This window comes from Rhinatrema bivittatum, chromosome 6 (genome assembly GCF_901001135.1).
Source record: "Rhinatrema bivittatum chromosome 6, aRhiBiv1.1, whole genome shotgun sequence".
NCBI classification, from domain to species: Eukaryota; Metazoa; Chordata; class Amphibia; order Gymnophiona; family Rhinatrematidae; genus Rhinatrema; species Rhinatrema bivittatum.
In genome coordinates this window covers 360480113-360503099 of record NC_042620.1, presented here as the reverse complement: position 1 = coordinate 360503099, position 22987 = coordinate 360480113, and positions in this window count along the sequence as shown.

The window sequence follows — 22987 nt, the reverse complement described above, 5'->3', positions numbered from 1 at the left end:
CCCAATTTGATTGGGCTACCCTACAGATGGGGTCAAGAGTATATGAATTCTTTCCTGGAGCGTGTGGAACTTTCCCACCACCTGACCATGGCTACAGTTCTTCCGGAGCTTCCCCTGCAGTACGCGGACTTCAGTCTTTAAAAACAAAAAGGCTGAAACTCTGCCTCCTCACCATTCATACAGATTGCAGGATCAAGCTTCTCCTGGATATGAAGCCCCTGCGGGGAAGGGTCTACCCCTTGTCTCTTCCTGAGACTCTAACCATGTCTGATTATATCTGGGAAAACTTGTAGAGTGGCTTCATCCGCCCTTCCTCCTCCCCGAATGGAGCTGTTTTTTTCTTCATTACAAGGAAAGGGCGGTTCCCTCAGGTCATGCATTGATTACCAGGGCTTGAATGCTATCACGAAAAGGACAGCTATCCTTTATCGTTAATATCAGAGCTCTTCAGCCGCCTACAAGCACAACGATTTTTACCAAACTAGACCGTAGAGCAGCATATAACCTCATCTGAATCAAAGCTTGCAATGAATGGAAAACAACTTTTAATACTCATAACGGACAATACGAGAATCTAGTTATACCCTTTGGGCTTTGCAACGCACCAGCAGTATTCCAAAAGATGGTCAATGTAATTTTTCGCAACCTAATTTATGCGTATTTGGTCGTGAATCTAGATGATACATTGATCTTCTCTCAAACCCTCAGTACCCACTGTCAAGAAGTTTGCACAGTCCTGCAACACCTACGAAAGAATAATTTATTTGCCAATCTGGAAAAGTGCCTTTTTGAATAAGAAGAACCTTCCTGGGGTACATTGTCTCTCGCGATGGCTTCCACATGGATCCTGCTGAAGTAAAGGCCATGAGAGACTGGCCCCATCCAGTGGACCTACAGGCTCTGCAGAGATTCTTGAGATTTGTGAATTATTATTGTCAGTTTATCCCAAACTATTCCTCCATGGCAGTGCCGCTCACTGCTTTTACCCATAAAGGTACCAATATCAAGGACTGGGCGATAGAGGCATTCCAAAAATTGAAGAACGCCTTTTTGAATGGGCCCTGTCTGTATCATGCAAGCCCCACGTGGCCTTTTGTCCAAGAAGTTGATGCCTCTACCCTAGAAGTACGTGCAGTTCTAAGCCAACATTCTCCTGAAGGAGCACTTTGCTGCTGTTCTTTCTTTCCGAAGAAGTTCTCACCCACAGAGCGTAACTACAGCATTGGTGATCGAGAGCTCTTGGCTGTTAAATTAGCTTTCAAGGAATGTTGGCACCTGCTCAAAGGAGCTCAACACCATATCACAATATATATGGATCACAGAAACCTCAAACGTCTTAACAAGCGCAGCAATTAAATGCAAGACAAGCTCGCTAGTCTTTGTTATTCTCATGCTTCAACTTTGAACTGTGGTACCGTCTCACAATTTGGAGTGCTCACTTAAGTGAAGTTAGAGAACATGCATTTTCTATAGCAGGTCCTAAGCTGTGGAATTCTATTCCTGAATCATTATGTATAATAATTGATAGTAAGAAATTCAAGAGAGAATTGAAAAAATAGTTGTTCAAAAATGTTTATAAGCTTGTGTAAGAGAAAGATAGTGAAGATTATATAATTGAATTGAGAACATTATTTTTCAGAGTGAGAGAGTTTAAAGTTAAGTATATATAATATGATGGATTTGTTTTCTGATGTTTTTATTATTATATTTTATGATTGTTTATAATTTGATAAGTTTACTATGATTTTATATGTGTTATATTGTAAATTATTGTGATCTATATTTGGAATGATGGTATAGAAAATGTATAAATAAATAGATAAACCAATGGGCAGACACTCTCTCGCGCTCCTTCCAGACCAAAGATTCTCCAGAATCTCCCAGGTATATCATCGATCCTGCTAAAATACTGCTGCCTATTAAAATGACAGTCCCTCCAGGGAAGATGTTCATACCTTCCAGGCTACATGAAAAAGTGTTAAAATAGGCTCATGACTCCTGAGTTGCAGGTCACCCTGGGCAGGCTTGAACCCTTGAATTGCTTCAGCAATTCAAATGAACCTCAAATGAATCAAGATGTCAAGACCTATGTTGACTCGTGCCCTATCTGTGCACAGCAAACATCGCTGCATGACTGATCCTGTGGGCTGTTACAGCCATTGCTAGCCCCCAGGGAACACTGGATCCACCTGTCCATGGATTTCATCTTGAATTTTCCCCTCTCAGACGGCACCACAGTGATCTGGGTAGTCATCGATCATTTCTCTAAGATGGCATACTTTATTCTACTACCGGACCTTCCGTCTGCACCAGAATTGGCATGCCTGTTTACTTTTCATGTCTTATCTGCATGGCTTGCCAAAACACATCTTGTCAGACAAAAGAGTACATTTAACCGCAAAATACTGGCGCTCCCTATGTAAGAAATTTGGCATCATGTTAGACTTCACTATCGCCTACCATCCCCAGAGTATACCAACCGGACTCTTGAGACCTTCCTCCGCTCATACATCAACAAGCACTAGGACAATTGGGCCACTCTCTTACCCTGGGCCGAGTTTATTCCCAATACCCATACTAACACAGCCATCAGGTCCTCTCTCTTTCAACTGGTCTATGGGAAACACTGTTACGTCCCCTGCCACTACCTGTGACAGAGCCTTCAGCAGCAGCCCAACTATCTGCCCAGGAATTGCATGAACTATGGGCACAGACCAATCTTCTAATCCAGAAAGCCACTGACAGTGTTGCGCCGGAGGAAGACCCTTGGGCCGAAGTGGGGTTGATACAACCCGTAGGTAGGGGCCTAAGGGTCCCCACCGTTGGCAGGCGGAGTGGGCTGATGGACAGAGGCCAACTGTAGCTTCACCAATACTAGCCCTCATTCCCCGCGGGTTGAGCCTTTGGGTGCCGGAGCCGGCTGGACTTAGGTGGGCCTCTGTAGGTAGTCGATGCAGGAGTCGGGTCAGCCCAGAGACAGCAGGTGAGAGATGGTACAGTCTTACTCTGGACAAGGTAGTGTCCCGGAGATTCGGGCGCCAAAGGAACAAAGGCAGACTGGGGGCACTCGAGCAAGAGCAGGCCGAAGCCTGAATAGGCAAAGTCCAGGATGTAAGCTGAAGAGGCATCGGGATACAGGCTTGAGTCAGGGCTGGCGGCAATCCAGAGGCAGTGGCAAGCAAGGCTGAGGTATGAACACGGAGAAAGTCAAATGTAGACAAACGAAGCAAGGGTCTAAGTCTGGAGATAGGCAGTAGCATAGTCAGGCGAAGCAGAGGTCTGGGTCTGGAGAGAGACAGTAGCATAGTCAGGCGAAACAGAGGTCTGGATCTGGAGATAGGCAGTAGCGAAGTCAGGTGAAGCAGAGGTCTGGGTCTGGAGATAGGCAGTAGCGTAGTCAGGCAAAGCAAAGGTCTGGGTGGCCTGAGTGGCATCAGAAATACTTATCTTTGAGAAGTGATTTCCTTCATTGAAATTTAATGCCCGATGAGTAGAAAGACATGGTTTGACAGCAATTATTCTTTCTAGACATGACACTGCCCTGATGCAGCATATCGCGAAACGTTGCCAACGTCGGCATTTCTAGTGTCTTGGCATCTATAGGCAACCTTCGGTACCTATTTCTATAAGAAGGAAATCACTTCTCAAAGATTAGTACTTCTGACGCCACTCAGGCAACTGTTTTTGTGCCGATAAAGTTGTTACAATCATATTTAAAATTGCTTCACTGGCAACTCATTGTAGTGCCATAGAGATTTGTTTACCGGGCAAATGGTATTGCATAGACTGCAAGTTTAAAGACACACAGTGGCACCAGCTGTGTTGAATTGTTGATTCATTGAATGGAGTTAATTGCCGGATCTGAATTAGAAAAACTCAATCGATACTAGAGCTTATGTTGCCAGTTTCACAATAGCGATAGTTTTTCAGTATGTGTCTAAGAGCATTTCAAGAAAATTTATAAACAACACAAAAAAACAAAAACAGTAGTTTTTCAATAAAAATATATAAGAGGTTTTTATGACCGATGATTGTACCAACTGGTTCATATTCTGATTGACTAAATTCAGAGAAACACCAGTGCTGAGGTCTTTTCCTCTATTTTTACACTTAAGCAGTCAAAAAATAATCATCATACACCAGCCATTTTCTAGTTTATTAAGAGTTGAGGCTAACAGGGAAGAAGGGAGGCTTTTAAACTAGAGGAGTTAGGACTTCCAATCTCTTACCTGGGTGACCTGGGAATGAACTGGGAAAACTGGTAATGGCATCGGAGTGTGTGTCTATTATGTGGTAGAAGCAGCATTTGTGTGCATAGGCGCATGTCCACTTAAAATTCCACATACGTGCGCATGTTCAGGCTATTTTAAAACATGCATGCATATATGCACATATGTTATAAAATGGCCGCATTCCTGGGCGTGGGACATCAAATGCACGCACATGTGCGTACATATGCCTGTTTAAAAGTTACCATCATAAGTTGTATCTTCTCTTGTACATACTATTTTATAAACCTCAAGTATGCGTGCTTATTTTTGTTTTAACATGCAAATATATGTGCATAAAAAGGGGACAGTCTAGGAGCATTCCAGGATGGGGCCAACATTTACACACTTAAGTTGCCAATTTAAAAGACACATGCCCGTAGATTTGCCAATTTATGTCGTGTTACACCTGTTAATTATCTTGCATAAGTTATATTAAATGTGTTTATTTTGTACTATTGGCCAATAAGAGCATTTCACCAGTGTTAGATAGACCAGTGTGAACAATAAACACGCTTACCTCTCCCTGACAGCAAACTGGTAGGACATGGTTGAGGTAGGGGCAGGCAGCAGCTCTATTAGGGACCAAGCATCAGGGTGCAAGTGGGCTGTGCTGTTTGAAATGAACCTAATCAATGATTGTGACCTATGAAACAAATTAACAAACTGAAACAAATATTTTGACTCTGCACATGTCTCACAAATCTTTTGACTGGCTTTCTGGGATGTGGAGCAGAGTGCTGCTCTGATGTCAGTTCTGTTCTGGTCAGTTGCTAAGGGTATTTCCCTATTGGTGCATCCTCCCACTCCCTGTTTCCTTCCCTACCTTTCCACCATCTCTACTCACTTTCTCTTTCTGCATCTTTCTATCCATCTCCATTCCTAATTTCTGTCCCCTTCTCCCTGTTCTACTCCATCTGCTTCCATCTTCTTTTCCTTCCCCCCCACCATGCTCTTCCTTCCCCTCCTGGCCTTTTTTAACACTCCTGGCCCTAACTCATGGACTTCGCACACAGGCCCGGTGCCACCGGGTGTGCACACTGTGTGGTTTCACAGGGCTGCACACCCAGTGAGGCAGTGTCAGGAACAAGGAGAGGCTTATGTTGCCAACAGTGGATCTGATCCAATCGGTGGTGGAAAAAGTGGATATCCATGGTGCCGCCGGTGGGATCAAGTTCACCGGCAACAGGAGGTCCATGGTACTGTTGGTGGACCTGTAAGCTAGTTTAGGGGGTGCAGGGACCTGTCTGCTACAGGACACTCCATGTAGCCCTCCCACCTTACTTCACGATCCTAAGCTCAGGAAAAGGACAACATGTTCTCCTCAGAAATAGTCTTTTATTTGGCAGATTTGGCAAGATTTAGCATTTAGAAAACAACAGCAACTCCTGTCTCTAACATCCTGGCCACTAAGCATCAATTTACCCTAAGAAAGTTCTGTACCATGGGTGGTTTTAAACATGCCATAAACCTTAGCCTGCTTAATATGTTTAATACTTACATAAGAACATAAGAACATAAGAAAATGCCATACTGGGTCAGACCAAGGGTCCATCAAGCCCAGCATCCTGTTTCCAACAGTGGCCAATCCAGGCCATAAGAACCTGGCAAGTACCCAAAAAAAGTCTATTCCATGTTACCATTGCTAATGGCAGTGGCTATTCTCTGTGGGGCCAATTTTAAAACAATACGCGCGCCGGTACTTTTGTTCGCGCCACCGGCACGAACAAAAGTACACCAGATTTTATAAGATACGCGCGTAGCTTATAAAATCCGGGGTCAGCGCGCACAAGGGGGTGCACATTTGTGCAACCTGCGCGCGCCGAGCCCAGCGCGGCCTGCCTGTTCCCTCCGAGGCCGCTCCGATTTCGGAGCGGCCTCGGAGGGAACTTTTCTTCACCCTCCCCCCACCTTCCCTTCCCTTCCCCTACCTAACCCACCCCCCCGGCCCTATCTAAACCCCCCCCTTACCTTTGTCAGCAAAGTTACGCCTGCTGAAAGCAGGCGTAACTTTGCGAGCGTCTCCGGCAGCCCCGCTCCGTCCTCCAGTCCCGGGGGCGTGGTCCGGAGGCCTCAACCACGCCCCCGGGCCGGCACCACGCCCCCGGGCCCGCCCCCAAAACGCCGTGGCACACCCCCGAAACGCCGTGTCGTTTCGGGAACGCCCCGGACATGCCCCTCCCTCCCCGTTTCGAAAGCCCCGGGACTTACGCTCGTCCCGGGGCTTTACGCACGCCGGCAGCCTATGCAAAATAGGTGCGCCGGCGCGCATAAATCCGGCAGGATTTACGCGCAGGGGTTTTAAAATCCGCCCCTAAGTGAACTTATGGCTAACTTACCCCTAGTCCTAACTTCAGATGATATCCCTCTGTTCTCCTCTGATGCAAATGCTGGCTGGAGGACTGGAGAATGTGCAGGGAAGGAGACTTGCTTCCTGGGTTTGGTACTGGCAGAGCTGACAGCGGTGTAGGAAGGAGACTTACTTCTGGCTCTGGTACTTGCCGGGCTGTTTGGGGCTTGCTCTCACCCCTCATCATCTCAGACTCTGAGTCACTCTCTGAACCTGAGCAAGGCATCCCCTCTCTCCGGTCTCCAGCCCCGGTCTTCTGCCCCAGTCTCCTGGCCACACCTACTCTTCTCCCTCCTCAATAGCAAGGGGTGCTGGTCTGCTTCGGATTCCCTTTTCGCTCTTCTGTTCCTTTTCTTTCAGGGGTCCTTTCTCTGGTTTCAGGGTCGCTTTTCTGGTTTTGCCTCAGTGTTTGCTCTCAGGGTCGCACACTTCTTTCTGTTTGCCCCCCTGTCATACTTTCCAGCTGTTAAATATGCATAATTACATGGTGGGTGGAGGGTCTTTGCAGCATTTCAGGTTTTTCCCCTTTTCCATTTCTTGGGGGGGGAAGGGGGTACTGCCATGTCTGTATGCCAAGCTGATATGCCAAAGTCAGTGTTTTCTCCATCTCAGATTTCCCATCCCCATCCCCCCCCCCACCCCCTCCAAGGGTGGGAGTCTTTCTGACCTCTGACTTACTTGGCTGGTCCATGACTTCTGCATATGAGCTTAAGTTGTTGCATTGTGTCTTGCACCAGCCAAGGGTTTGGGGGGGGGGGGGGGGAAGGGGAATGCTGTCAGTTTTTAAAGTTTGTATCACTGAATGGAGCTAGGCATTTGTTGGGTGGGCCTGGGACAGAAAATGAATAAACGGGGCGGGAACAGCACAGTAATTGTTAGTACAAGACAGGAAAAAAACTAGCACCAACCCTGTCCGCATACCTATTCAGCCTATTCATTCCACTGCCACTTGCCCATCCTTACTCCTGGCATGCCCAGGTGCTCCTCTCTGTTATGTTCTAACCCTGAAAGAGAAGTAAGACAGAAAGCAAACAACAAGCTTTCATTCTGGAAGACAATTGTAAGGGAAATAATGCAGGGAAGACAAAGAAGACACAGAACACCACAATCAGCAATCAATTTCTCTTATGTATTCAACTCTTCTTTCCTCGCCAACAAAATGTTACCTCCATGCCTCGTCCAGAGCTCACCATCTACCTCACAGCATTGACAAAGAAACTGACAGAGAGGCAGCATGAGGAAGCCCCAGAGCATATGCATGTCAAGGAATGTGCATGTGCCTTAAGCTTTTAGTACAGATTTCTAATCTGCTTCGTTATGTATCTAGATAGAGCATTGAGTTTTAACACCTAGCTTAACAGAAACATGACGGCAGAAAAGACCATACGGTCTATTCAGTCTGCCGGTTAACTCTGTTTTAATACATTTTAGTACATAGATTCCTCCCTTTAATTTGCTGTTGTCACATCAACTACATTAAAAAACAAAGTTAAAAAAGTATTTAAACTTATTGGCTATTATAAAATTTATATAGAGAACCTAAGTTATGTATTTCAAAGAAAGATTTGTTCAAATCATGGTGTCATTGTGAAAAAGGTTCATTCAAATTTTCCTCAAAAGTAGTTTTATTATTGCTAAAAGTATTTAGTTAGTTAGTTAGTTGGCAGAATGTATATCCTGCGCCCTCCAGAGATCGGGGTGGGCCACAATAGAACATACAATGTAGGGCATAAAGAAACAAGATAAATAAAAGAAAGTTTGAAAAGAACATATGAGGAGCTATGATGAGTCAGACCAATGGTCCATCAGGCCCAGCTTCCTGTCTTCAACAGTGGGCAGTTTGGGTCAGTTGAAATTACCCAGAAGATCCTAATGGGGATATCCTTTCACTGTTGCTCACTCACAGATGGTGATCCCCCAAGTCTACTAATAATTGTAATGACCCTGTCCAGTGTCCACCAGAAACATATCCAAAGCCAGTTACACTATTAACCTCATACAGAGGTAATGTATGTTACAGGAAAAGGAAATCTAAATCGGATTTTACAGATGAAGTTTTTCAATAGCTATTTTCATTTATTTTCTAGATAATATCCATTTTGCTCATTATATTTCAGACTTAGGAAAGGATCTCAGTGCAAATGAATATTGACGAACTAGAGTATGTTTATGAAACAAATGTTCCTATTGAGGCAAATAAAAAAAGTATAGATGATTTGATAAACAAAAGAACTGTAGTGAGGCCAGCACTGTGAAGAGCTACTGTTCTCACACTGCCTGAGTAGTGCTGAACCTCATTTAATTTCACACCAGTCGATACGTTTGTCGATAAATTATTCAGCGTGGCATAGCACAGTGCTAAATAGTGCTCGTGTTGAGGATACCACATCAGATGCGCTGTCTCACATTGCTGCAGAGTTCTACTGGGTCAGTACCAACATGCTTCAGTTCTACCATTCTTTTTTTTTTCCTGGGGTAACTTCTTAAAACTGTTTTCTATGGTCCTCATGTTCTTCCGCAATCATGTAAAGATGAAATATTGTCATTTGCACAGATTTTGTCTGTTCTTTGCAGTTTTCCATACAATCTTTATTAAAACATATTAACTGTAGATTCATGAGGAAATTTTCACAAAACAGGCAAAACAGGGTGGGTACTTTTACCGCAGAATGGGGAGGGAAGTTTTCAGCTCCCCCCCCCTTCCCCATTTTAGCCAGGCAACTACCGGTACTTAGTTGCCCAAATAAAATCTTCAGAAAATTGTCTTCTAAGAATTAAGGTATGAATAAAAGTTTAAAACCCTTCCACTGCACATTTTTAAAAAAATATTTTTAAATTTACACATCTTTTGCTTAAAGATTTAATCTCCTCTGTCTATTAGAAGGAAAAAAGTTGCACCAAAAAGATTTTGTGCAAGCTAATACAGCTATAAGAGAGAATATGGGACATTTACCTGAAAATATTGAATTTTGGAACCACTATTTGCACAAGTTTTTGTTTCCACTGTTTGATTTTTCCCCCTTCCAGAAACTGCAGTAACAAGGGCAGCTGAGACAACCTCTTACTCACCCTTTACAAACATGCCAAAAATCACAATACTACCTGCTTAGTTAACAAGGGCCACAGCTTTTCTGAACCCAATTAATCCCATTCCATAGTCTCTCTTTGATTACATTTATTTTTATGTATGCATTGATAATATAAAACCAATCCTTGATGCAGAAATCAGATTGCAGGTAAAACCTGAAGTTGATGAAGTTGCAGAGCTGGCCTTTTTTCTTTCAGTTTTTCCTTCTGTGCTTATCCATAACTTGGTTTCTAAGATATGAGTGGTTAAGTGATTGAGCTACCTCCCTCTGACCCTGGCCAAGGCCGTATCCTCCCAACTTTTGAAATCTGCTTTACAGATTTTATTGTTGTACTTGAGGGTGTCTTTGAATCTAACATGTGGTCTTTGCTGTGACATGTTAGCCATTAGAGATGTGATTCGGGTCGCTTCAGGAAATTTTGTTTCCTGCAGTTCGGGACGATTTTTTTTTCGGCTGTCCCGAACCGAAAAAAGACCCCCACCCCCAACCAGATTTAATTAATTACAACCCCCACCCTCCCGACCCCCCTGAAAATGTACCAAAAGACCCTGGTGGTCCAGCAGGGGTCCCAGGAGTGATCTCCCACTCTCGGGCCGTCAGCTGCCAGTAAATAAAATGGCGCCGGTGGCCCTTTGCCCTTACTATGTGACAGGGCCTATCAGTGTCATTGGCTGGCCTCTGACACATGGTAGGAGCAATGGATGGCTGGTGCCATCTTACAAAATGGCGCAGGCCATCCATTGCTCCTACCATGTGACAGGGGCCAACCAATGGCACCGATAGCCCATCACATGGTAAGGGCAAAGGGTCATTGGTGCCATTTTGATTAGTGGCAGCTGACAGTCCAAGAGGGGGAGATCACTCCCTGGACCCCGCTGGACCACCAAGGACTTTCAATAAGTCTTGGGGGGGTGGGCAAGTCTTGGGGGTCAGGAGGGTGGAGGGGTTGCAATTAATTAAATTTGAAGGGTTGGGGTGGATTTTGGATTTTTGTTTTTTTTTTAATGTGCCCTTTCTCCCCCACCAAAACGATAAAACCACACGAAATTTTGTGGGTTTTCCTATCATTTCGTCGGCCCACCAAACTGCAATGAAATAGGAAATATTGTCTATATTTCCTATTTCGTCGCAAACGAATGCACATCCCTATTAGCCATAGAGCAGAAGTTTGTGAATTCTGGTTTACTCTGTCCTTAAGAAATTGTCTTTCTGCCAAAACCGAGTTTTTACTACCATTCACTCCATGCTAGAAATTGTGCATCTTTCAAGGAAGAGGCATCTACTTCGAAAACGAAGGGGCACATCGGGTCCGGGTGGCGGAGGCAGGGCTCCCGAAGGAAGGCAACCATTACTGCTTGATAGACTGGTGGCCAGAGTTTGGCATTAGCCCCCTTACGGGTAAGGGCCGTGAACAGAACAGTGATCTTGGGGTAGTTTATAAAGTGACGATAATAATTAGCGAAGCCCAGGAATCTCTGCAGATCTCGCAACCTGCTAGGCTGAGGCCTCTCTTGGATGCATTTGAGTTTGTCGGGGTCCACGTTAAAACCCTGGCTGGAGACGAAGTCTTATGTGGGGGCCTCTGCAGTGGTGAAAGTCCAGGCAGTCGGAAATGCTACGACCTGCACGCTGAATGGTCAGCAGAGGAACAGCCAGGGGTAAAGAGATGATTAAGCAATGTAGGTTTGCAGGCCATGGTCAGAGACAGCTGGTGAAGCACAAGATCGGAGTCCAAGCAGTGATCAAGGCAGGTGGCGAGAAGCATGGCAGGAGTCCTAACCGTGATTGAGGCAGGCGGCAAGAAGCAAAGTCAGAATCCAATTCAGAGTCAAAGCCAGAAGATCAATCCAAAGGGAAGATGAGGAGGAGGAGGAGGAGGACGAAGACCATAGACATAAGACGGGATACTGGAGTCAGATGAAGGAGAGAATGACTGGGAAGACAGGAACTCAGGAAACCAACTGAACTGCCGGGGAACCAGGAACAGAAACTCAGGAACACGAACAGCAGAAGGAGCCTGGAAGCGAAGATAAGGGTTCAGGAACCAGGAATTGAGGCAATCTGCTATTCCCAAAGGAGTTGACCCATTGCCAAGACAGGAGCTGGAAGCTGGAGCCAGCCTGAAGTAGTCCTGGGGTGGTGATGTCAGCGATGGGCGCTGGGCCTCCATTTCCCACCACTGGCCCTTTAAGAAGGGCAGGACCGGGCGTGCATGTGCCTAGGGGTGTGGCGCAGTTTGGCTGCGTAAATCACGGTGGCAGCCACACAAGTGGGAGGAAGGCTGTGTTCGGCACTCCCGCTCCGCAAGAGGACTTCCCCAGTGTTGGGGAATGTAGGAGTGACTGCGGCGGCTTGCAAGAGACTGTGAGCCACCAAATGTAACACTAAACTCTACAAAATTGACTTGAGTTGACCACTTCCAGCTGCAACAAACATAGCAACAAATACAACAAGAGGATAGGTTTTGGGAGAAGCCAGATCCACCATGGACAAGAGGTAGGAGTCACCCTGTACAGGGTCTCATATACCCAATCCACGCCGTGATTCCTTTCCCCTAGTCATCCATGGAACCCACTCAACCAGGGGAAGAGAATCCCCCACGATGACCTTAACTGCAGGGAAGGGGCATGGGGACACACTCTATCAACTACCAATTCTCCCCAACCTGGGAAGAAACAGAATTTGGTGCCAATTTACGCTGGGAGTCCATGGAATTTGCCCAACTGCCCCCCTCAATATTGAATCCATAAGCGAAAACATTCCATTTCAAAATTCTGCAAATTTGTAACCAGTTTGTACTTTTTTGCCAAAGAAATATGGGCCTGAAAACTGAGTGTACACATGATTTTGAGCTTGCTTACATTCCTTTTGAATCATTAACCTATTTTAACTAAACTAGAGCCATATGCATTCTAAACCAAAGGTGTGCAATTTCAGTACTCAAGGTCAAGCTCTCTCTAGCATGCAAATTAATAATTTTCTTAGAACAAATGTATGAAGATATCTCATGAATATTCATTGTGAATATCCTGAAAGCCTGACTTGTTTGCATTCTTTGAGGAAAAATGTTCCAGCTTAATACAAGCAGAGAACTCTGAGTAACCCAATATTTGTTTCAATATGACATTTGTTTCAGTTTGCTTAAATTAAGTTTCGATCCTGGTCCTTTCTTGATTTAACTTTGCACACATATTAAAACTAATGCAGTAGCTACTATATGTACTGTTTCAATTACTAGAATTTAGACCTATAAATTTCAACCAGAAGAAATTTATGGAGGTAATTTTTCAGAAGGATTTATTTGCATAAAAATTGGTTTTGCTTGCTTAAATGGACTTTATTCACATAAATGGGTGTATTAAAAATGTTACTTTTACATGCATAATTCCTTTGAAAATTCATTCCATAGGGCTGAATTTTTTAAAGGTTTTACATGTGTAAATGGGCTTTTGAAAATTGCTCTGACATATGTTTTTTTTTACGTGTGTAATTCATTTGAAAATTACCTCCAAAGTATATTAACACAGTTTAATCAATATCTTAACAGAGTGGATAATTAGTAATAACATTATTTTAAACTGCAGATTAGTACTTATTAGAGTGAGTGTATAGCTATTGTTTCACATTTTACTGAACAATAGGTATGTTCAATTATTAATAATACTTACTAAGCATTAAAACACTATTGCTTTGACAGGTTAGAATTTTAAAGGCAATGGAGAGTCAAACCAGTGATTACAATTCATTAACTAGCTGTCAAGGTGAAAAGGTATGACATAGCCTCAACAAAAGCAGAGACCTTTGAGATATATAGGGCTTAATTCACACAAAATCTTTCAGCTTCTGGAAGACAAATATTAAAAACAAAAATATAAAGCAATTGCATAGAAGCATATTTGAGAGTTATTAGGCAATAGAAATTATTTTAAGAGCATGCAAGAGGAGGAACAGCCACGATAGGAATGACACTAACAACTTCCCCTCTAGCCACAGACATGCCCACAAATAGATATGCAGGCCAGAGCATTGCTGCAGTCATACAGCTCACACACCTCCTTCTCTGACTGACTGAATTTTACACATTAAAGCCTTTGTGGTAGATTTTCAAAACTATGCCCGATTTTATAATATGCGCACGCAGATGTGCGCATTTTATAAAATCGGGGTCGACACGCGCAAGGGGGTGCACAATTGTGCACCTTGCACGCGCCAACACCCACGGGCTTCCCCCGTTCCCTCCCCCCTAACCTAACCATCCCACCCCTTCCCCTAACCTTCCCCCCCAGCCCTACTCTAACCCCCCCCCGCCCAAAATTTATAACTAACCTCCCCTTTTTGCAAGCTCCGGGACTTAAACGCGTCCCGGGGCTTTACAAGCATCACTGGGCCTTTTTAAAATAGGCCCGACGCATGTAACACCCCCACCCCCACCCCCCCTACATGCGTAAGGCCCTTTATGTATTTGGGGAACAATATAAAAGTTTGCAACAACAAATCCTGTTCTTTGACTCTTATGAAATAACACAAAGGGCCATTCCCACTTTTCAAGCCAAAGATTTGACATTTTTATAAGCCACTTTGGCCTTCCCTGACATCTACATTAGTCTATATAACATGTTTCTCACAGGACAAGCAGGATGGTAGTCCTCACATATGGGTGACATCATCAGGATGGAGCCCAATCATGGAAAACGTCTGTCAAAGTTTCCAGAACTTTGACTGCCCCCACTGGGCATGCCCAGCATGGCACTAACCCTGCAGCCAGCAGGGGTCCCCCTTCAGACTTCTTTTTTCCTTGCAGCAGTAGCCTCGCGGTTTAGGAGCTCTGAAGAGATTCCTGACAGGAATTTTCCTCACGGAGTTAATTAAACTTAAATTGCCCCACAGGGGTCCCTCCTCTAACTTTTCTCAGGCCGCTGTACTCCGGTAAGTTTTTTGACCGTCTTTCGCAATTACCGTCGAGTTTGGCCCTCGTGGCCTACTGGCCATCAACCATACTGCGGCTCGATTTTTTTCGATGGCCATGGCGTCGGGTTTTCGTCGGTGCCCAGACTGTACTCGTACCATGTCTATAATGTGTTTAGGCCGTGAGCATGATGTCCTGATTTGCACCACATGTGCCCTCATGACACCAAAAGGTTGCAAAGTCAGAATGGAGAAGATGGGACTCCTCTTGCGTGCTCACACCCCGACGCCGTCCATCGCATCGATGTCATCGGAACCGGTACCGTCGAAGTCGTACCAGCATCGACCACCGTCCGGTGACCGTCCGCCATCGACGTCTTCACGGCCATCGACTCCCGTTTTTCCCCCTCAAGATCGAGGAGATCGTAGGGAGAAACATCGCCATCGGCATCGTAAGTCTCGGACCGTTGAGGGAACGAAATCATCGACCTCGCCACCGTCTGAGCCACCATCAAAGAAGCCCCATCCAGGAATGGCACCGACCATTCCTGCGCCCGGGACATCAAGGCCACCCTCACCCGATCGGGGTTTGGGAGTCGTGATTGTGCCTGTAAAGGTGGTCCCTCCGACTGTGCCTCCGCCTCCCTCTTCCGTCACGGAGCCGGGGCTGCTTGCTCCAGGTCTCCGGGAAGAACTGGACCGGCTGATCCAGGAGGCCATCGACAAGGCAATGCAAGGGCTCCAGGTTCCTCCGGCACCGACACCGGCACCGAGAGTGGAACCGGTCACCGACCCTATGACAGCAGCGCTGGCACCGCTGCTATCCCGGATGGAGGCGCTCATGACCGCCCTTCCACCGGTGATTCCCGGGTCTCCGATGGCTCCGGTGCGCTCCCCGTTGACAGCTTCATCGGGATGAGAAACACCGTTCCGCATTCCTCCTTCGGGAGTATTGCCTTAGCCATTGATGCCAATTCATCCCTCGCCACCAATTCATTCATCGGGGGCGATACGCACATCGGCGCCATCGATGCCTTCGATACTGGCACAATGCCTTTCAGGCCATCCACTGTGCCCCCGGCGATTCTTTCGATTTTCTCGGAGCCTCAGCCGGGGCCTTCGGGTATCCAACCCCCTTCTCATCCTACAGGTCAGTCTGCTGATCCTTATGACACCTGGGGTGATGATACTTCCAAAGACACCGATGACTTACCTTCACCTCCCTCGCCTACTGAAAGTAGAAAGCGTTCTCCTCCAGAGGACCTTTCTTTCATTAATTTTGTGAAGGAAATGTCAGAGTTGGTCCTTTTTTAGCTTCAGACTGAGCAGGATGATAGGCACCAGATGATGGAGCTCCTCCAATTCCTGGATGCCCCTAAAGTGATCACTTCTATTCCCATTCATCAAGTTCTTCTTGGCCTCCTCAAAAAGAACTGGGAAAACCCTGGATCCGTTGCCCCAGTCCATAGAAAAGCTGACACTACCTATTTAGTACAATCAGCCCTCGGCTTTCAAAAATCTCAGCTCGACCACCACTCAGTGGTGGTGGAATCAGCTCAAAAGAAAGCAAAAAGGACGAAGCCTCACTCATCTACCCCTCCTGTTAAGGAACACATGTTCCTAGACAATATTGGTTGATGAGTGTTCCAAGGGGCCATGCTCATCTCCAGAATTGCTGCTTACCAGCTGTATATGACCCAATACAATAGGGTCATTTTCAAGCAAATACAGGACTTCTCTGAAACCCTGCCTGAACAATTCCAACAACAGCTTCAAATCCTTGTCAACAAGGGGTTTGAGGCAGGAAAGCATGAGATAAGAACAGCTTACGATATCTTCGACATCTATACTAGAGTGTCTGCAGCTGCCATTTCGGCAAGACAATGGGCCTGGCTCAAATCTTCTGACTTTCGCCCAGAAGTACAAGACAGGCTGTCTGACCTGCCATGTGTTGTGGACAATCTGTTCGGTGAACAGATCCAGCAAATAGTGGCTGAATTAAAGGACCATCATGAGACCCTTAAACAGCTCTCATCGATACCTTCCGACTTCCCCTCAAGACAGACCTTTAGGAAGGTCTCTAAGAAGTCATTCTTCCATCCAAGAACATAAGAACATAAGAAAATGCCATACTGGGTCAGACCAAGGGTCCATCAAGCCCAGCATCCTGTTTCCAACAGTGGCCAATCCACGCCATAAGAACCTGGCAAGTAGTCTATTCCATGTTACCATTGCTAATGGCAGTGGCTATTCTCTAAGTGAACTTAATAGCAGGTAATGGACTTCTCCTCCAAGAACTTATCCAATCCTTTTTTAAACACAGCTATACTAACTGCACTAACCACATCCTCTGGCAACAAATTCCAGAGTTTAATTGTGCGTTGAGTAAAAAAGAACTTTCTCTGATTAGTTTTAAATATGCCGCATGCTAACTTTATGGAGTGCCCCCTAGTCTTTCTACTATCCGAAAGAGTAAATAACTGATTCACATCTACTCGTTCTAGACCTCTCATGATTTTAAACACCTCTATCATATCCCCCCTCAGTCGTCTCTTCTCCAAGCTGAAAAGTCCTAACCTCTTTAGTTTTTCCTCATAGGGGAGTTGTTCCATTCCCTTTATCATTTTGGTAGCCCTTCTCTGTACCTTCTCCATCGCAATTATATCTTTTTTGAGAAGCGGCGACCAGAATTGTACACAGTATTCAAGGTGCGGTCTCACCATGGAGCGATACAGAGGCATTATGACATTTTCCGTTTTATTCACCATTCCCTTTCTAATAATTCCCAACATTCGGTTTGCTTTTTTGACTGCCGCAGCACACTGTACCGACGATTTCAATGTGTTATCCACTATGACACCTAGATCTCTTTCTTGGGTTGTAGCACCTAATATGGAACCCAACATTGTGTAATTATAGCATGGGTTATTTTTCCCTATATGCATCACCTTGCACTTATCCACATTAAATTTCATCTGCCATTTGGATGCCCAATTTTCCAGTCTCACAAGGTCTTCCTGCAATTTATCACAATCTGCTTGTGATTTAACTACTCTGAACAATTTTGTGTCATCTGCAAATTTGATTATCTCACTCGTCGTATTTCTTTCCAGATCATTTATAAATATATTGAAAAGTAAGGGTCCCAATACAGATCCCTGAGGCACTCCACTGTCCACTCCCTTCCACTGAGAAAATTGCCCATTTAATCCTACTCTCTGTTTCCTGTCTTTTAGCCAGTTTGCAATCCACGAAAGGACTTCGCCACCTATCCCATGACTTTTTACTTTTCCTAGAAGCCTCTCATGAGGAACTTTGTCAAACGCCTTCTGAAAATCCAAGTATACTATATCTACCGGTTCACCTTTATCCACATGTTTATTAACTCCTTCAAAAAAGTGAAGCAGATTTGTGAGGCAAGACTTGCCCTGGGTAAAGCCATGCTGACTTTGTTCCATTAAACCATGTCTTTCTATATGTTCTGTGATTTTGATGTTTAGAACACTTTCCACTATTTTTCCTGGCACTGAAGTCAGGCTAACCGGTCTGTAGTTTCCCGGATCGCCCCTGGAGCCCTTCTTAAGTATTGGGGTTACATTTGCTATCCTCCAGTCTTCAGGTACAATGGATGATTTTAATGATAAGTTACAAATTTTTACTATCCTCCACCAGCAAGGTCCCGAACTACGAGGCTTTCTCAAAAACCTCAGCCTCACCAGGCCCGAAAGCAAAAGCCACAAGCAGGTCCCCAGCTGGAGCCTGCTTCAGGTTTTTGACTTTCAATTGGAGAGCAGCAGCCTGATTCCTCTGCCAAGCATACCAGTGGGAGGTCGATTGTGCCACTTTCACGGCATGTGGCAATCAATCACAACCGACCAATGGGTGCTAGCAATCATTGCTCAGGGTTACCACCTAAACTTTCTTGCTCTTCCACCAGACTCACCACCTCTGCAAGCATTTATTTATTTATTTTATTTAAAAACTTTTCTATACCGTCGTTTAGTGATATACCATCACAACGGTTTACAAATAGGCACATGAATAAATTTGAAATAGATTTTACTTTAAACAGAGGGTGCCGAAGTTGTTCAGATACATGATTCAAAATATTATAAGCTATATGTAGTGTGTATTGAAATTCCCTTTATGGGCTAACCATATATGCGATATACTGTAATTCTTTAACTTAAGTGTGATAAAAATAAAGGTAAAGAACGCATATATGTTATCTGGTGACTTTTGCCTGTGTGTATATCCGACCATTCTGTCCTTCTGGAGCAGGAAGTTTCCCTTCTTCTCCAGTTAAGAGCAATAGAACCTGTCCCTCTCTCGCAGCAAGGCCTAGGGTTCTATTCCCGATACATTTTGATCCCCAAAAAATCCGGGGGAGTTTGTCCAATTCTGGACCTACGTGCTCTCAACAAGTACCTACAGCGAGATAAGTTCAAGATGGTAACCTTGGGCTCGCTTCTACCTCTTCTGCAAAGAGGAGACTGGCTCTGCTCTCTGGACCTTCAGGACGCATACACACACATTGCGATAACTCCAGCTCATCGCAAGTACCTCAGGTTTTTAGTAGGCCCAAAGCACTATCAATACCGCGTGTTTCCGTTTGGCCTAGCATCGGCACCACGAGTCTTTACCAAATGTCTCGTGGTTGTCGCAGCTTTTCTCAGGAAAGAAGGTGTTCACGTTTACCACTATCTGGACGACTGGTTAATCAGGGCTCCAACCCAGCAAGCCGCTCGGTTGTCCCTCAATTTGACCCTACACACTCTAATTTCTCTAGGATTTCTCCTCAATTACGAAAAATCCTATTTAGTCCCATCTCAAACCTTGTCGTTCATTGGGGCAGACTTGGACACCTTGCAGGCAAAAGCCTTTCTACCTCAACAATGAGTGCTAACTCTCATGTCTCTCGCTCACCAGTTGCAGTCTCGGCATACAGCAACAGCTCACCAGTTCCTCGTCCTTTTAGGGCACATGGCGTCCTCAGTCCATGTCACACCAATGGCCCGCCTGGCCATGAGGCTCATGCATTGGACCCTGAGGTCACAATGGATTCAAGCTGTTCAGCCTCTGTCGACCATTGTCCACATCACCGACTCACTCCGTCTGTCTCTCGCCTGGTGGAAAAATCACAACAATCTCCTCCAGGGACTGCCCTTTCAAGTGCCAGATCCTCAACTCATCCTCACCACCGAAGCTTCCAACCTCGGGTGGGGAGCCCACGTGTTCAATGTACAGACACAAGGATCTTGGTCTCCAAGGGAAGCCAAACATCAAATAAACTTCCTAGAACTTCGAGCAATGCGATATGCTCTCAGGGCTTTTCAGGAATGCCTGTCAAATCACATCCTGATTCAGACGGACAACCAGGTGGCCATGTAGTTCATCAACAAGCAGGGTGGCATAGGCTCCTTCGTTCTATGTCAGGAAGCTGCGCAGATTTGAGCGGAAGCACTCTCCCACTCGATGTACCTCAGGGCCACCTACTTGCCGGAAGTGGACAATGTCTTGGCAGACAGAGTCGTGTCTTCCAACCGCACAAGTGGTCTCTCAGCCCCTCGGTAGCGGACTTCATCTTCCAACAATGGGGTTATCTCCAGACAGACCTCTTTGCGTCCCCTCAGAACTACAAAGTCGACAATTTCTGCTCCCTCATTCGGAACGAGCGCTCTCAGCCCAGAGATGCATTCTCCCTATCGTGGGCAACCGGTCTGCTCTATGCATTCCCTCCACTTCCTCTTCTTTCGAAGACTCTCGTGAAGTTACGTCAGGACAAGGGAACCACGATCCTGATAGCACCTCACTGGCCACACCAAGCCAGGATCTCTCCATCCACAGGCACATTCCCTTGGGAATGGACCCACATCTGATCACTCAAAACAACGATGCCTACGCCATCCCAATCTTCAGTGTAGCAACAGCAATGAAGACACCTCAGACAGGATTCATGGTGAAGCGTCTCTCGGCTTCTGGGAAGCCTGCTCTTTTATTGTAAATGATTACATAGCATTTCATATGATACATACGTCACATATTTTCCTGCTACAATGTTTTCCACCACAAGTGTTTATGCTGACCTTTTACTAAGTAGGCGCAAGTGGGCAGTAGGTGCAAGCGGTCAGTCTGCAGGCAGGGAGGGGGGAGGTCATTAGCTGGTCATGAGCTATGCTGGTGCTGTAGAAGCTTGCACTAGATATGTTTCCTGCTGACTTCCTGTTAGAGGAAGGCTGTTTCATTTGCTAAGCCCACTGCGGTCGGAGCATGACATTTTCTTTACACTAAACGTAGGCCCAGGGAAAACAGTTAGACGTGGGACAGAAGTTGGCTCTGTGACGTGGCTTGCCAACAGCCAGAAAGCCAAACTCCTCCCCCACACTTCAGGCCTTGTCTCTGACGGCATGGATGTTGAAAGGTTAATCCTTCAACCACTTAACCTTTCAGATTCGGTTTCTCATGTCCTGATTGCTTCACGGAAGCCTTCCACAAGAAAATCTTATTCCTATAAAAGGAAAAGGTACACATCATGGTGCACCTCACAGTCCCTTGATCCCTTTTCCTGTCCAATCCCAAGATTTTTGGACTATCTCTGGCATTTGTTGGAGTCAGGTTTAAAGACCTCTTCAATCAGAATGCATGTCAGTGCGGTAGCCGCCTTCTATAAAGGTGTCGGGGATGTTCCTATATCAGTACAACCCCTTGTAACATGCTTTTTAAAGGGCTTGCTCCATATCAAGCCACCTTTACGTCCTCCGGCCCCTTCTTGGGACCTTAATCTGGTTCTTGGTCGGCTCATGAAACCACCATTCGAGCTTCTTCACTCCTGTGACCTAAAATATCTCACATGGAAAGTGGTTTTCCTTTTGTCTATCACTTCAGCTCGCAGAGTTAGTGAGTTACAGGCCCTAGTTACCTATCCGCCTTACACTAATCTCCTGCAGGACCGGGCAGTACTCCGCACGCACCCTAAGTTTTTACCCAAGGTAGTTTCGGAGTTTCACATTAATCAATCCATCATACTACCTACCTTCTTTCCCAGGCCCCATTCCAATCCAGGGGAACAGGCTCTGCATACCCTTGACTGTAAACAGGCTCTAGCGTTCTACTTAGACCGTACAGTTGCCCACAGGAAGAGCACTCAGTTATTCGTCTCTTTCCATCCCAACAAATTAGGGCAACCTGTGGGTAAGCAGACTCTCTCTTCCTGGTTAGCAGACTGCATATCTTTTTGCTACCAGCAAGCAGGCATTCCTTTTCAAGACCGTGTTAAAGCACACTCTGTGAGGGCCAAGGCGACTTCAGTAGCACACCTACGATCGGTGCCGCTTCCTGACATTTGCAGGGCTGCCACCTGGAGTTCTCTCCACACTTTCGCAGCCCACTATTGCTTGGACAAAGCCGGAAGACAAGATTCCATCTTCGGCCAGTCTGTCCTGCGTAACTTATTTCCAACATGACGTACCTACAACCTTCCGCCTGCCCGGTGGGGTTCAGGATGCCCTCTACAAAATTCTACCCCAGTTGTTGTGCCTGTTGCACACCGTTGGGTACATTTGGTGCATGTTCGGACATCCTCAGCTCGGTACTCACCCATATGTGAGGACTACCATCCTGCTTGTCCTGTGAGAAAGCAAATGTTGCTTACCTGTAACAGGTGTTCTCACAGGACAGCAGGATGTTAGTCCACCGAAACCCGCCCGCCGCCCCGCGATGTTGGGTTCATAACGTTTTATTTTATTTTCGGCACTCCCTGTAGCTTTCAAATAAGACTAAAGGGGGACCCCTGCTGGCTGCAGGGTTAGTGCCATGCTGGGCATGCCCAGTAGGGGCCAGTCAAAGTTCTGGAAACTTTGACAGAAGTTTTCCGTGATTGGGCTCCATCCTGATGATGTCACCCATATGTGAGGACTAACATCCTGCTGTCCTGTGAGAACACCTGTTACAGGTAAGGAACATTTGCTATGTCAACTCTCTGATCTTATCCTTTACCTAGTTTTATTTGCATTCATAATGTTATTCCTTTTCTCTCAAACTTATTCAGTTATCCATTCCATCAGGTATATATGTAACCCTAGTCCTCAAGTACCACAAATAGGTCTGGTTTTCAGGACATCCACAATGTATATGAATTTCATGGAGTGGAGTGGAGGCCATGAATATAAATACACCTAATGCATATTCATTGTGGATATCCTGAAAACCAGACCTGTTTCTTCAGCTCAAGGATTGGAGTTGCCTACCCCTGCACTACACGGACACATTCACATTTACACCCCGCACACTTTCTCCATGTGTGCAAACCCTTTCACATATTTTTATTTCAACCACAGTTCCATAATACCATCAAAGTGGTTTACAGCAGCTAAAAT